The following is a 15,074-nucleotide window of genomic DNA, read 5'->3' on the forward strand; positions in this document are numbered from 1 at the left end:
AATAAGCAAGATTCAATTAATTACTGATAAGGCCTACAAAGAGAACTAATCATTCTAATCAAATTATAAACAAAACAACAACTTGTTTTAAATACTTACAGGCACCATCATTTCTCCCTGTTGTCATATAATATTCAAACAATGCAGACTATGGAGTGTTTTACACACATTCAAAACGGGACCATTGGGTAGATTAAAAAAAGCCTTCGTTGAGAGGAGGGAAGGCTATGCTTGGTTTTAATCAAATAAATATTAAGTATACAGACACCAAGGCTACTCTTGTTCCATGCGCATATGGGCAGTATGATTCACGGCTGGATCGTCTCCGTTTCTGATGTCACAATCCATGCCATAATCAACTGCGTTACTGCTTTTGGTTGGTCTTAAATATCCCTATCAGCGCTGCCTGAAATTTGCACTTCAGATCATGTTTTTAAGGACACACCTCCAATATTTCCACCCCGTCATCTGAGCGCTAGCGAGCTGATATAAGACTGGTAAATTACCGAAACTGGTGATAGGGCTTGAAAATGCAAACGAACATGCATTTCACACTAGCACCGCCTTAACGGCAACCGAAAATAGAGCCCCTATGTTAATCCTTCTCCTGTCTTTAAAGGGAAATTCCACCACTTTTCAACCTCCTTTTCATTATCTCCAGCACAATACCAGTGCTTACATGTGTGAAAACAGTGCATTTCTACATTTTAAAAACAGCGATTTTCAAACACTATGAGATTCGAGGTGACATGGTGACATACCCTCCCTATGGCTATAAATGCTTTGCAGGTTTTGAAAACAGCTGTGATGTCACAGCGAAGCATTTTTTAGGACTATCTTTTTTAACCACAGATCATAGAAAGGTGCCCTTTTCACATGTAGACACCGGTATGGTGCTGGAGATAATGAATATGATGTTGAAAAGTGACGGAATTGCCCTTTAAGGTAGAATCTGAATCTGGGATCTGAGAATCTCTTCAACGATCATTTCAGTTCGTAGAAATGGGGTCGGCGTTTTGCTGAACAACTTCAAACGTTTAAGCTTTAAACACAAGGACCCTGTGAAACTGCACTAAATAAGCTTATGTCTCCTTTCAAGGCTCAGGCTGATGTCTCGACAGCCTGTTTGTTTCCTTTCACCGGCCTAGGCCACAGTCCAGGACTTCCTTTAAGAGCAGCATTCCTTGGAAAAAGGGATTATTTTCCCCATCGTCTACTCTGTTTGCCGTGGACGACATCTTCCTTGACTGAGAAGTCTGGAAGGTTCTAGAGAAATAACTTAAGAGCAAAACATCTTCTACCACACATAGAAAGTCACAGATATGGCACTCTGAATGGCCAAACTGACACAGTTGGCCGCATAAATACCTTTGTTGTCCCTCCGGCAGATGCAAACAGAAGAGTAGCACACACCAATGTCACAGTGAAGTCTCCCAAAACTTGAGCTACAACTTCAACCCAGACGTCTGACCCTGACTGAAGAGTTCAACTCATAGACTGTGGTGCAAAACCAAAGAAAGGCGTCATCATCATGTCTTTATTTACGTCTTAGTGTCCCTTCTAAGGGTCAAGTGACCACATTAAATGGGATACGCACACATACGTATATGTCCTACAGACATAGATGTCCTGAAAGATGAGTAGCTCTTTGAGTAGATCTGTTTTAGCACCTTTTTTTAATCACCTGCTTACGGCCAAATGTGACACAACTGGCAACCGAGAGTAAATCAACCGGTGCAGCTCAACACATCATCCCTGAACAACCAGTATTAATAGTGAAGATAGACACACATGGCAAATCACTTAGGAAGGAAGTTACTTGTGGGTTCCGGATCTTTCTTTCAGTGAGTTTCCGATGTTACAAAATAGAAGGAATTCCAAAAGCACAACAGAGAAAGCGTGAAAGGAGCTCCCCTACCTTTGTGAATGTGGCCGTTGGTACAGTCCAGAGGAATATGGGAAAAGCCCTAGTGCTACCCTAAAGCGGAGCCCCCGGAGCAGAACATTGCGGAGCTGAATAGGGGGGATTCTCTTGGCTCAGGAGGCTAATCGTGTTGTGAGAGGCGCTGCTGTTGTGGACTAGTGGTGACTGGCTGACTGTCTAAGCTACTCTAAGTGAGCTACTGCTGTGAAGTCCCATGAACCTTTACAACAGTCTCTGTGTGTCTGTGTGGGGAGAGGGGCAGCCACACACACCATAGTATGTGTTTGACTGAGTGACATCACTTCTCTCTCTCCCTCTGTTTCCCTCTCTCTCTCACACACACACACACACAGTCAAGAACCGAGCCACAGTCAACACACACAGAACCCCCCCCCCCCCCACCACACACACAGACACTACTGTACACCTCCCACATCCCACCCACCCACACATAGAAATGAGCCACTCCTTATGTTGGCTCCTGTCACAAACGTTCATGCAATGGAAAAGAGCCACTAAGTCCAATGACTGACATTTTACTAGCTATCTGAGCCAGCACTAGGGAATAGAAAAAAGCTGTTCCTGTGAAAGAAATAACCACACCCTGCATAGGGCTGGGAGGAAAGAATGAGAAGGAAAAGAAAGAGCGAGGAAAAGGTGATGAGCGGGGGCGATGAGAAAGAACCAGAAAAGAAAGATGAAGGTGAAAGTAAGAGGTGCTCAATAGTATCTGATCTGGAGCAGGGTACCAATGAGATGACGCACGGACGCGCGCACACACACACACACACACACACACACACACACACACACACACACACACACACACACACACACAGCCTTTGCTTCTGCACATTCTAGTTTTGTTACGTACACACAAAGTGCACTGATATTTCCTTACTAAGCTCAAACTCTTCTGTTTGAGCTGCCGTCTTACTTAGCCATCTCTTAGGCATATCACAGTGGATTTATTGTGGAATAGAGAACAAACATACTGCTTCTCTCTTCCAATCTGATAACCTACATGAAACTAAGATGAGACTCAGCGGTAAGCATATCTAGCCAACACACTAGTTCATGTTCTGATAAACCTTGATACGCTAACACAGCACATTCAGCAGCAACAGAACACGAGGTACACAACATAATGTCAAATCGGAATCAAGACAGTCCCCCTCTCTTGGTCTCCCTCCTCTGTGTCCGATTTTCTCTCTCTTCCACTCTCTCATCATCATCAGCATTATCATTCATCATCCTTGTACAGCTCTGTGCTGCTCAGTCCACTCAGAGTTAATAATGACGATGGCAGACTATTCTAAGCTATAAAGTAAGTGCTGAAGAGTATTCTAGGCTGAGATGCTCACAGGTCAGATTTAGCCATGCTTTAGTTCTCCCTCCTCAAGTTGTATATTAAGGGTCTTAAATTTAGGATAGTCACAGTAGCAGCGGGGGGGGGGGGGAGTCAAATTCCAAACAGAGATAGAGAATCTACAGCCTATTTCTGTTTCTGTGTTTTCTTGACTCACTCACTCCAGGAGGCAAATGCCTTTCTGTGTGATCATACCCATATTTGCAGGGGCCCCGTCATCATTCTTGACACCTTGCTCTGCCTAATTTCCCAGCAGGGAGATTGTGCCATGGCATATGACCTGTCTGTCTCAAAGTATTTGTCACCACATGATGTGTGTGTGTGTGTGTGTGTGTGTGTGTGTTTGATATTATGCTCCCTCTGAGATCACATCTCAAACTACTGGAAGTTAATTATTATCTTCCTAACCTCTTCACTCCGGGAGACCTTTACACAGATCTCCCATCGCTGAAGGTGACATCACATACAACGAAAACATATTTACCAGCCCTCCAGTTAACCTATTTGTGAGAAAGTTTTCGCATCACCGAAGGCAAATCTATAATCCGGAATGCCTTACCAGTTGTTTCGGGCTACACAATGTGTGAACTATGGTAGAAATAAACATTTAAATGCACATTTTCAGAAGCTCACTTACTAGTCCAAGCGAGATTACCGCATGATCCGAGATGGCAGTTCACCTTCAGGGAGATATGGTGTGTATTCAGTCAACTCAGGAAAAGTTGGACATAAACGTTTCTTTTCACACATTGTATAGCCTGAAACGACTGGTAAGGCATTCCGGAATATAAATTAGCCTTCGGTGACAGGAGAACAGTGTGTCAAGATACACGTCCTCCGGAGCGAAGAAGCTATGACATACTTAGCTAATAATTCTAATGTCCTGTTTTGACTTGGATGTGAATGTTTAGAGGTTCTGTCTTCCAGATGCTCCCCCAGTGTTACCTTTGACCCCGCTGTGTAATTGTGTGTGTGCGTGTAAGTACAATCCAACTTCCAAACAACCAAGAACTATCGTGGAGGGTTCACGGTCCACTGGCCACCAGTGCTACATAGAAAATAATGTTGTGATGATGACTGCGTTCAGTGAGAACATAACCTTGGGCACTAATGGAATCAATCAACGGAGTTTAGAGTTTGGCATTGAGCCAAGCCATTCCAAGCCCCCCTAGAGAGCAGGCTACTTAGATCCCTACCTGTACATGAGATGTTTTTGGCACAGGCTATGTTTGGACAGAGTTAATGGCTGAACTATTGACTGGGCCTTCAGTGGCCATTGGCAGGTTTTTGTGAAACGCCGCTGTAACTGTTAAGCACAAGGGCAGATCAGGAGGGAGGACAATATGGTTACAGAGTGAGGAACAGATTTGGCTTTGAATTTACAGTAAATTAAATCCAGCCCACTTAAGTTAGGACAGAAGCCTGTGTGAATCAGATGCCTTTGCAAAACTGGGGCTGACTTCTGCTGAGTAAGTCCCTAGAGCATCATGCCTTTGCCTCCGTCTAAAGCCTTGCTGTATCTCCCCGAAACACTTACTGTGCTGTCAGCAAAGAAGCCCACACGGTGCTAATGGAGGCTTTATTTCAAAGTGGAGAACATTGAAAATACATCAATGATGGCTCACCTTCTAGATCTATGAGACAGAACTTGGAAAACGTGTTTGGGGTTTGGAAAGACAAGGTCTTTACAAAGGGGTTTCTTATAGAATGGTCAGATACTTTCAGTCAGTATTCATCTTCTGTATTCATCTTCCCACACACACACACACACACGCACATGCACACACACACGTGTACACAATCATGCGTCACAGCCACAGTCTCTCTCTCTATGTAGAGCTACGGTTTCACTCTGGATTACGTTTTTTGTCTAAGGAAAAGCAATCAAGCTCCGTTCAACTCATAGCGCTGCATGGGAAAAGCCTGAGGCCCATATGAGGCGATGCTTTGATCGGCTCGCCGTGGCTGGGACTGTGGTCTGGAGAGGACCCAAGGAGGACGAGCAGCCACTCATTCCACATCTCCTGCCTAGAAGCCGACTGAGGTTCATCCCTACTCAAAGCCATCAGACCCATTAAGTGCTGTTCAAATCAACTTCATTCTCTAACAAAAAGCGTACACTTGGTCAACATGTCCTCTTTTGAAAGGCATAATTTCCATACTCACAGCTTATACCCTTATAGTTACCCTTGACATAGGCCTGTGTAATAGTGATAGGGCCCAATAGAGTACTTTGAAATTTGCAGAGAACCCAGTTACAGACAATCTACTCCGGCATTCCACTAAAAAGGACGATTTCCTCATGAAAAGAACCAAACAAAGTCCCATTTGCTCCATGGCTCCTGCCTGTTCAACTGTGGTCCCTCATTACTTCAGGCACATCATTGGACAGCAATTAAGCCATTCAAAGGACCCTATGCGGTGAAGCTGACAGAGGGAGACACGGCCATGACAGACTGTTGGCTGTGTGCGGTGTACGTACGGTGTGTGTGTGCAGTGTGTGTCGTATGGTGTGTGTGTTGTGCGGTGTGTGTGTGTATGTGTTGCCAGGCTGTTGGCTGGGTGCAGCATGGGCGGTGAATCAGCACTTTCTATTGTCCTAATATAGAACTAATTCCTCGGGCTCAGACTAGCTGGCCTTGTTCAGTTAGGGGGGGGGGCAAGAAGCGGATTCCATATCTTCATATGTACACTGTATGTTGTGTTGAAGTGATGAAAAAGTTATGTTTCATGTTGGTCATTTTCTGTGACTGTGTGTAACCTGTTCAAATAAAACAGTGATGTTTTTGTGTTTCTGTTTCTGTGTTAGATAATGTCCAGTGACAGAAAACAGGAAAGAGGAGGACGAGATAACCAAAGGCTCTATTAAGATAGAGTGATGGCAGTGTCGGGTTGCAATCCCCCAAGGAGCCCAAAGGATGTGTGTGTATGTACGTGTGCTTGTGTGGGAAAAAATTACAAAATTGTCATACTTTTTAGAAAATGAAAGTCACCCAGTAAAACACAACTTGAGTAAAAGTCTAAAATTATTGGGTTTTAAATGTACAGCACTTAAGTACTGTGGTGGGAAAAGTACTGATTTGTCGTACTTGAGTAAAAGAATAAAGTAAAAGTAAACGCTGAACCACTAATTCCTTATATTTAGCAAACTAGATGGTACGATTTTCTTGATTTGAACATTTACAGACAGACAAGCGCACACTTCAACATAATTTACAAATGCAGTATTTGTGTTTTGTGAGTCTGTCAGATCAGAGGCAGTAGGGAAGACTATGCATTATATTAATAGGTGCGTGAATTGAACCATGTTGCTGTCCTCCTGCCTGAGCATTCTAAATGTAATGAATACCTTTGCGGATCAGAGTAAATTTATGGGAGTAAAAAGTACATATTTTCTTTAGGAATGTAGTGGAGCAAAAGTTGTAAAAAAAATATAAATAGTAAAGTAAATTACAGATACCCCCCAAAAACTACTTAAGTAGTACTTTAAAGTATTTTTTACTTAATACTTTACACAACTGTGTGTGTGTGTGCATATGGCTATATGTTAAAACAGGGCTAAAGTGTAACATTGATGAAACATACAGTACATGCATGCTACTATGATTGTGTGTGTGTGCACATGTGTGCGGGTCTATGTTTGTGTATGTGTTGTGTATGTGTACCTATACCTCTTATCTGTAACCAAACCTCCCCAGTAAACCTTAGCCCTGTGTTTACCCATACCCAGCTCAGAGGGTTGCCTATTCAACAGGCTAAGTGACCCGTGCAGTATGAAGGGAGAGGAGGCCTGGGGAGCATCAAAAAGAAACAAGACAGTGGTGGCCAATAAAGACAGGGTGAGTTGCTGGTACTATCCTCCTCTTTTCCTCCTCCTCCTGTCCTCCTTTCCGCCCCTCCACTCACACCCATTTCCCAGAGGTAGTTAAGCCCAAAGGCAAACAGTGTTATACCGTGAGCTGAGAGAGAGAGAGAGAGAGAGAGAGAGACTGTCTGGACACCAGCTGGAGTCAAGCTGTGAGCATGAGGGACCAGTCAATCATGCACATTAGCACCTGCTAATAAAACATTAGCATCTGTGGCTAACGGGTAATAGCTATTGGCTAACAGTTAGCATTGCTTCTCTAAGACCGGCCTGGGTCTCCAGTTAGCCACTCCAGTGCCAGACATGCATGTCCCCCAGCACTGCTCACTCACTAAAACACCACACCATATTCCCAAAGGTAAAAAAGAACTGTCCTAGAATAGGAGAAATAGCTTCAACCCAGCAGTGGACCCGACCCTATAAAACACTATTCCCAATCAGGCTCCATGTGCCTCAATGCAGAAAGGCTCCATTGCTCAAATATAGCAGTTATGCATCTTTAATGGAGCCTCTTGCATTCTCCTTAATCACCGGCCTCAATACGGAAAGAGATTAATTGTACAGGAAGCTGTGGGACAGGTTGTATGGACACTGGACAGCCAATAAATTGAAAACAGATGATCATTTTTAGCGGGCGACAGTTGTTGAGGGCTCAAACAACAAAAAAGTGGTTTGCGATTTTGTTCATACTGGTGAACCGCCGTTGGAGTTGTCATTGCAATATAAACAGTCCCCATTTTAGCAGCTAAATAACACCTAAATACTCTATATAGCTATAGATAGTAGGCTACACAACATAATGAAGCATTCCCTAGTAAGATAGTGTTATGAGGGGACTGACTGTATTACTTGGCATTAATAGACTGGTTTCACGCACAAAAACGTTCTATCAAAGCTGGGAGAGAGGACCAGAACATGCAGGCTCATGTCATGCAGGTTCAGGTAGGCTATACAGGACAGCTATACAGGACAATCTATTGGTTGCTGTTTGAATTTCCAACTTTAATTGCTGAACAAGTAATTACATTTTTGCCGCCAACCAGCAGTCTAAATGGCAAACTTGCGACACCATGTATAGCTTCTTGAAATTATGTTAGGCTTAACATGAGAAAATGCAGACCAAATAGGCTTACCAATAAACATTTATCCATCAGCTAAAGTAAAGCTATAAGCTACATGCCCTGGCACCACAGAAAGCCCATCATCGATTCGATGGGCAGCCTCATAGACATGTCGCAATTTCAGCACCATGGACAGCAATTGGTAGTCAATACTTTGTGAGTGACTGTCTGGCTGACGCATAACATTTATTTTAGGGAGGGGGAATGAGAGAGGGAACACTGACCTTGCGGGGGGAAACTGTGTTTACGGCAGGGGCCCAACCGTCTTGAGTTTGGAGTCAAAGCAATGAAATCCCCAAAGCCCCAAACAGACTGACTGAGACGGGGTAGTTTTGGTCTGTTTCCAACACAAAGTCAAGAATAGGCTAGATGGTTCACCTCTGTGTCCTGTGAGATTGAAAAACACTGCGTCCCCACAACACACATATCAATGAGATTTAATGAGAAACATTTAGATGAAGGATACAATGCTCTGCATAGTGAGATGCTGGTCAGATGCTGCTATATTCAGGAGAAGTCTGGGTTGAAACAAGCTATCATATATTGTACATTATAAACTGGATGGTTCGAGCCCTGAATGCTGATTGGCTGACAGCCGTGGTATATCAGACCGTATACCACGGGTATGACAAAACAGTTATTTTTACTGCTCTACGTTGGTAAACTGTTTATAATAGCAATAATGTTAAAGTGTGTAATGAATCATCTGGAGCAGTGTTCCATCATAGACACAGCATACTGTACATCCTGCGTGTCTACAGCCTACATCAACCTCCAGTCTCTACAGCCTACATCAACCTCCAGTCTCTACAGGCTACATCAACCTCCAGTCTCTACAGGCTACATCAACCTCCAGCCTCTACAGGCTACATCAACCTCCAGCCTCTACAGCCTACATCGACCTCCAGCCTCTACAGGCTACATCAACCTCCAGCCTCTACAGCCTACATCGACCTCCAGCCTCTACAGCCTACATCAACCTCCAGTCTCTACAGCCTACATCGACCTCCAGTCTCTACAGCCTACATCAACCTCCAGCCTCTACAGGCTACTTCAACCTCCAATGTCTCTACCGAAGACGGTGATGTAATACTAGTACCATAATGTAAGCCCGGGAGATGGAGAATAAACATTGTAACACTATTCGCACACGCACACACAACGCTTTCACGTTTCCACAATAGCAAACTTAAGTAAAGTTTGGGATTCACTTTAAATGGTTGTCACTAGAGAAAATACATTGCGCTGTGATAGGATGAGAATTTCTTCCAGCAATGTTTTAGAGAGACGCACTCTAAGTAACATCTATCTTATTGTGATGTTAAAATGCACTTTCAATTAAGTTTACTTTGATTCGATTTAAAAGTTCAGATGTTGCACTATGCACAGCTGGACTGAGTCTCAATCTAATTTTGTCTGATTTTTGCATTCAAAAAGTCAAAAGTCCACATTCAACGTTAGATGACATTCTACATTCTACGTCAGCATTCAGTTGAATCCTATTGAATCAGTTGAATCATATTTGTCTGAAAACAACCACAGGTGTAAACAAACTTTTTTTGTTTTTTTCATTTTAAAGAAATGTGAGACAAAATCGGAATTCAAAAGAAGCTGTCACTCACACAGGCTTGTAAAGACACAAACAGTACATAGCCTACTAAACCAAAAACTCACTGGTACAAAAACATCACCAAGTAGTTGGCGATTAAGAAGCCCGATGTCAATAAGTAATTCAAAAGTCTGTCAAGTGAGGACAATGTTCCCCATGTCATTCCCCGTAGAACTAAACGTGTAGTTCACTACTCACTTGTTTTTGTTGTTGTTGTTTGTACAGTTTTTCTCTACAGTCAAATGTTCAGCCCTTTGGTCTGGTAGAACAAGTCCGGTCTTGACCATTGGAGGATGTCAACAGAAGAGAGTGTAACACAACTAGCCAACTCCAAGCAGCTCAGTGCCTGTTCATCTGTCTGCACTGAGCAGGATCTAAAACACACACACATACACATTCTGCATGCTCTGTCACTCCCCCTGTTACGACGCACAGCACAAAGGCCTACACAGGAGTGTGGAGGAGTGTGAGACTGTGTGTACTTGGTGACAGAGGAGATTGCGTTATAATTGGACACACACACACACACACACACACACACACACACACATCGCCCTCTCACCCTCAACTATTCTAGAAATGTTGTGGGTTGTGCAATAGCCAAATATGGTAGTTGAAGTGACAGTTGGATAGTAAACAAGACTAAGGAATGTTAGAAGACCCCTTGCTGAATCCTACAATGACACAATTTACCCCCATCAATCTCACCCATCTCATACTACCTCTCACATAAGATGATGAGAACATAGGAAATATCTCTTCATACTGACTGAAAGGAGAATTTAGATTAATTTGTTGATAAGACAGAATATATATTATTTTGATGTTGGGGCTCAAATGAGTCATGTGGGCTGCATTCAGAACATAAAAACGTAATAGTACGTTAAATTCAACGGTGCTGTACGGAACCACCAGTTGAAAAACGGGGAGGGTTTAGGTTGTGGCTTTAAAATGCCCCTCTGCACGCCCTTAAAACACGTTTCCCGGCACACCCACTGAACAGAGCAAACGTACCTCAAAGTCTATTCAAGAACGTACAAGAACGTTTTGGGGAAACGTGACGTTTAGAACAAGTCGTTCTAGCAAAAGTTCAAGTGAACTGAACGCACCGGTAATCTCATTTATGTTGAGACATGTTGAGGGTAGGTAGCAACACATCTGCCACACTGATCCACAACACCGGAGCTCCCCCGGGGTGCGTGCTCAGTCCCCTCCTGTACTCCCTGTTCACGCATGACTGCATGGCCAGGCACGACTCCAACACCATCAGTAAGTTTGCAGACGACACAACAGTGGTAGGCCTGATCACCGACAATGAGGAGACAGCGTATAGGGAGGAAGTCAGAGACCTGGCCGGGTGGTGCCAGAATAACAACCTATCCCTCAACGTAACCAAGACTAAGGAGATGATTGTGGACTAGAGGAAAAGGAGGACCGAGCACGCCCCCATTCTCATCGACGGGGCTGTAGTGGAGCAGGTTGAGAGCTTCAAGTTCATTGGTGTCCACATCAACAACAAACTAGGATCGTCCATACACACCAAGACAGTTGTGAAGAGGGCACGACAAAGCCTATTCCCCCACAGGAAACGGAAAAGATTTGGCATGGGTCCTGAGACCCTCAATAGGTTCTACAGCTGCAACATCGAGAGCATCACTGCCTGGTACGGCAATTGCTCTGCCTCTGACCGCAAGGCACTACATAGGGTAGTGCGTACGGCCCAGTACATCACTGGGGCTAAGCTGCCTGCCATCCAGGACCTCTACACCAGGCGGTGTCAGAGGAAGGCACTAAGAATTGTCAAAGACCCCAGCCACCCCAGTCATAGACTGTTCTCTCTACTACCGCATGGCAAGTGGTACCGGAGTGCCAAGTCTAGGACAAAAAGTATTCTCAACAGTTTTTACCCCCAAGCCATAAGACTCCTGATCAGGTAATCAAATGGCTACCCGGACTATTTGCATTGTGTGCCCCCCCAACCCCTCTTTTTACGCTGCTGCTACTCTCTGTTTATCATATATGCATAGTCAGTTTAACTATACATTCATGTACATACTACCTCAATTGGGCCGACCAACCAGTGCTCCCGCACATTGGCTAACCGGGCTATCTGCATTGTAGTCCACCACCCACCATCAGCTAACCCCTCTTTTATGCTACTGCTACTCTCTGTTCATCATATATGCATAGTCACTTTAACCATATCTACATGTACATACTACCTCAATCAGCCTGACTAACCGGTGTCTGTATATAGCCTCGCTCTTTTTATAGCCTTGCTAGTGTATATAGCCTGTCTTTTTACTGTTGTTGTATTTCTTTACCTACCTATTGTTCACCTAATACATTTTTTGCACTATTGGTTAGAGCCTGTAAGTAAGCATTTCACTTTAAGGTCTACACCTGTTGTATTTGGCGCACGTGACAAATACATTTTGATTTGATTTGACTCCCCTAAAGACCTAGCTACAGGCTAGTCGGTGAAAGCTAAAATACTTTTAGCATAGCTAGCCGTGGGATTGTTTTTGGGTTGAGTTTCACAGGGTAACATTGATTGCAGTGATTGAAGAGTAATGAAATGTATTTTATTTTACCGTACTGTGTTTTGTATTTCAGAGAAAGTATTTTGTAAGACGTGCCGGTACTCAAGTAGTAGAAAATATTTGTTGATAAACCACTGCTTTGAAGTGACCTGCAGGGTTGAGGCCCTGAAAGGGAAGACACTAGCCTTGAGAACTAACAAGCAGAAGAGCAGCTTTTAGCCTGTTGGCTGAAGCTCGGGGTCACGTTCAGACAGAGATTTCACAAATAGAGTGGACATGATGCCTTACTCCACATATTAGAGAGGCATGTCTGATCTACCCAATATATTTCTATCTGAACTAGTATTCACAGCATTGTGCTCTATTGAACACAGCCTTGGTCAAGGTCAGTCAGTCAGTGGACATGACTTGATACCCAGCTAGCCCATTTGGTTCCTTGGAAGTTGTGGGAACATATGTTTTTGGTTTCCCATTGGTTCTGGGAAGGAAGCCATAAGTTTCCTGACCGGTAAAACTGAATGTATAGGAATGTTAATGTTTAGGTTGCAAGGAAGTTTTGAGAATATTTTACTATGGTTCTCTGAAAGTTTTCTTGTGAGGTTTCTTGGGAGGTTTTATTAACATTTTGAGAACGGAAATTATAGGTTATTTTAAGGTAATTAAATAACGCTCTGTGAGCATTTTCAATAAGACCTGCAGAAAAAGTTATGCTGAAATTCCCACAGAAGAACGTTGTTTCTTCAAAAATTCCTATGGATAGCCCCATTTTTCCCAATTTTCGCCTAAATGACATACCCAAATCTAACTGCCTGTAGCTCAGGCCCTGAAGCAAGGATATGCATATTCTTGGTACCATTTGAAAGGAAGAGTGAATGTAGGAGAATATGACAATAGATCTGGAAGAAGAAAATACAAAGAAAAAATCAACAGGTCTTTTTCTACCACCATTTTTGAAATGCAAGAGAAAGGTCATAGTTATAGCCATCACTCTGGTTGTAATTACTATAGTGTCCACAAGATGGGAGCATGTATGTGCAAAGTTTCAGATGGATAAATTGAAAAATTTGTGAACAACAATACTTTTTGTGTCCCCAGGTACATTTGGGCAAATTGTGAATGAGACATTAGCATTCATATTCCATTTTTCTGCAAGAATATCGTCAAATCTGTATACTTGGACTTTGATTTAGCTTTCCAAGTATACGTAGCCATATTATAAGTTTAAGTCAACATTTGCAAAACAACCAGTTTCATTGACTTCAAAACTCTGCGTCCAAAAGGAAAAGGCATGCTGTCGAAGGTTAGCAAAAAGGCATGCTGAAAAGGTTAGCGCCTATATTTTGCAACTGAGACAGGGTTTCCAGATACTCCCGTAAAGCCCAGCTCATTGGCTATCTAGCTAGCTTTGTTTGACCCCGATTGGTGCTTATTTGACAAAGATACAGTCCTTCAAGTGATGGCCGCCCGCGTCATCGGAGTGGCATGAAGGCGTCGCTCTCTGACTAAATATGGTGTCCTATACCATATACTACACCCCTAATGAAATAGTGAAGTCTTGTTACCTTCTAGGATCTCTGAATGTGATTTGACTAGTTCAAACAGCGTTTAGGGTGAGATATTCACAGATTTCTTTCTTTGCAAATTGAATTTATTCATACTTTTTAATCCTTCCACAAGATATAGTTCCGACACAAATCTATGGTTGCTAGCCAGCTAGTCGTTCCTTCTATTGGTTCGGTTACCAGAGACAAGACCCAGTCGTTCAGACGTTTTGTTCTGTATCTATGGACGAGACTCAGTCGTTTGTTCTAAATGTTCCATTGCCATACTGGCTAACAAAGTTCTTATCATTTGCTTGCTAGCTAGCCAACTACTGGCTAACATACAGTAATGTCAAATGGTGCAGACAGAATAACAACAGTATCTGCCTTTGCATTTGTTTTAGCTGTTTTCTAGTGACATTTATTTGGATACATCTATAACAAAGAGCTAATGAAGCACGATCTCGCCTGGCATAGAAAATGTGCTCTCTCGTCAAGACACTGTTGTTCAGAGGAGCTAACCAACAACACAGCTAACACAATAACTTCAAACTGAAGCTGGAAAGACTGCAAACTAGCTGCACTTAATTTTGTTTTACCTTTTTCAATTGACATTTCTTTGTATATATATCCATAAAAATTATGCCAGCTGATTCATGCTGTCTGTCTCTGGCACAGAAATGCTGTCTGTCTAGTCCCGACCTCTACGTTCATTACTATGGCACAGCTGGAGATCGAATTTGAATTTTGAAACAATGTTACAAATGTCGGAGAGACAGACAGTATGGTTTATACAAATGTCCGCTGTTGAAAAGTAAATGTTAGTCTAAAAGAAATGTGAGATAATGTCTAGATGCTTTTTATAGTGGAGATCAAGTTTAGAACTTGCCTGGACGGCTGATTAGACAGTGAATTGCACACACACACACACACACACACGCACACACACACACAAGCTGCAAGAGGAGAGCTGGACCCCTCTTATATTTCTGTGACACCTATTTAAAGCTGTAAATGGGTGTGACGGTGTGAGGGGATGGACATTTTATGGCCAGAGTGATAAAGAAGATAGTCATGGGCATGACCTCTGCCCTCCCATTTA

The 15,074-nt window shown here is 43.1% G+C and overlaps 1 protein-coding gene across 40 annotated transcripts in view; it reads right to left on the minus strand.

Moving 5' to 3' along the window:
- Positions 1 to 15,074, minus strand: part of tns1b (tensin 1b) — a 278,602-nt gene that overhangs the window by 37,967 nt on the left and 225,561 nt on the right. For 4 of the 40 annotated variants that reach the window (XM_090215557.1, XM_090215555.1, XM_090215553.1 and 1 more), the window contains exon 1: positions 10,087 to 10,368. The exons of 32 other annotated variants lie outside the window; for them this stretch is intronic. The gene's annotated coding sequence lies outside the window, so the exon portion shown is untranslated. Of the gene's footprint in view, positions 1 to 1,918; positions 2,288 to 8,503; positions 8,646 to 10,086; positions 10,369 to 15,074 lie in introns of those variants that run through there. 4 more of the 40 variants (XM_090215556.1, XM_090215551.1, XM_090215552.1 and 1 more) reach the window with 3 other exon arrangements.

Source organism: Oncorhynchus mykiss, chromosome 22 (genome assembly GCF_057628025.1).
Source record: "Oncorhynchus mykiss isolate SJ-2025 chromosome 22, ASM5762802v1, whole genome shotgun sequence".
NCBI lineage: Eukaryota > Metazoa > Chordata > Actinopteri > Salmoniformes > Salmonidae > Oncorhynchus > Oncorhynchus mykiss.